The sequence below is a fragment of the Vicia villosa genome, linkage group LG7 (assembly GCF_029867415.1).
Source record: "Vicia villosa cultivar HV-30 ecotype Madison, WI linkage group LG7, Vvil1.0, whole genome shotgun sequence".
Classification (NCBI taxonomy): domain Eukaryota; kingdom Viridiplantae; phylum Streptophyta; class Magnoliopsida; order Fabales; family Fabaceae; genus Vicia; species Vicia villosa.
The window spans coordinates 125,539,367-125,540,779 of NC_081186.1; the positions used below are offsets into that span (position 1 = coordinate 125,539,367).

General features: G+C 42.8%; 1 non-coding gene across 1 annotated transcript; it reads right to left on the reverse strand.

The window, feature by feature from the left end:
* Window positions 1–896: 896 nt before the first annotated feature.
* On the reverse strand, window positions 897–1,003 carry LOC131621130 (small nucleolar RNA R71). Its single transcript, XR_009289460.1, has one exon. It is a non-coding gene; the product is annotated as a small nucleolar RNA R71 (small nucleolar RNA).
* Between the last annotated feature and the right edge of the window lie 410 nt (window positions 1,004–1,413).

Genomic DNA, 1,413 nt, shown 5'->3' on the forward strand with positions numbered 1-1,413 from the left:
AGCCAATGGACCTTCGGATTACCTTAAGTTAAACGAAATACATACTGATACCTGTCTTTTATTCTTTATTTCTCACTATCACTCTCCCTTAGGAACAATCAAAATTTTAGTAGCCCTAGCTTTACATAGTAACCTTAGATAACGGTAGATCGATTCATAGTCCCTGTGGATTCGATATCTTTTAAAACTACACGACACGACTGTGCACTTGCAGTCATCAGATTTATAGACACGTAAAGTCGCGATCAAGTTTTTGGCGCCATTGCCGGGGACTATTTAAGTCGATATCGTAACTCACTGTTACACCGTAGAGACTAGGACAATTCTTCCCTTTCTTTCTGGACGATTGTATGCCAAATACTCGTTCACAAGGAGGAGATTTAATACAACGAATTAACGAGATCGAACGTTTCATTAACGTAAAGCGTCGAGCTCGCAATCTTCCCGAAGTAGCACCAATTCCTATTATTCAGGAATTGACTTTTACTGATCAAATCAATCAAATTATCCCAAAGTTAGAGATGGCTGCTCTTCGTCCGCTTAGAGACTACGCCGCTCCTTCGCGCGCTGAACCGCACTCAAGTATCGCACCACCTGCGATTGAGGCAAACAATTTCGAACTGAAACCTTCGCTGGTCCAAGCTGTTCAACAGAATCAATTCTCTGGAAGCCTTGTAGACGACCCTAACCTTCATTTATCTGTGTTCGTGCAATACGCCGACACTGTCAAAGCAAACAACGTTAGTCCCGATGCTATTCGATTACGTCTCTTTCCTTTCTCCTTAAGAGATAGAGCTAGAGCGTGGCTTCAATCCCTGCCTTCTAATTCCATAACCACATCGGACGAATTGAAGAGAGTATTCTTAGCAAGATACTTTCCGCCTAGCAAAACTGCTATGCTTAGAGGTCAAATCAACGGATTTACCCAGAAAGATAACGAATCACTCTTCGAAGCTTGGGAACGTTACAAGGACATGCTTAGAATATGCCCTCATCATGGACTCGAACCATGGCTGATCATCCATACTTTCTATGGTGGTCTCTTATATAACACTAAAATGACTATAGATGCCGCTGCTGGCGGAGCATTAATGGACAAACCCATGATGAAGCATACAAACTCATAGAGAACATGGCACAAAACCATTACCAATGGGGTGGAGAACGAGCCGCTCTAGAGAAAACCCAAACCAAAGGAGGAATGTACGAAGTAAGTGGTATAGACCGCGTTAACGCTAAAGTAGACGCTTTAACTCAAAAGATCGAGAACTTAACCATCACTCCTTCAGCCACCGATGCTGCTGTAACATCTAACTGCGAGATCTGTGGATTGACTGGACATGTAGTTGTCGAATGTCAACTCTTGACTGGAGTCCCATCTGATCAAGTAAACTATGCTCAAGGAAACCCTTA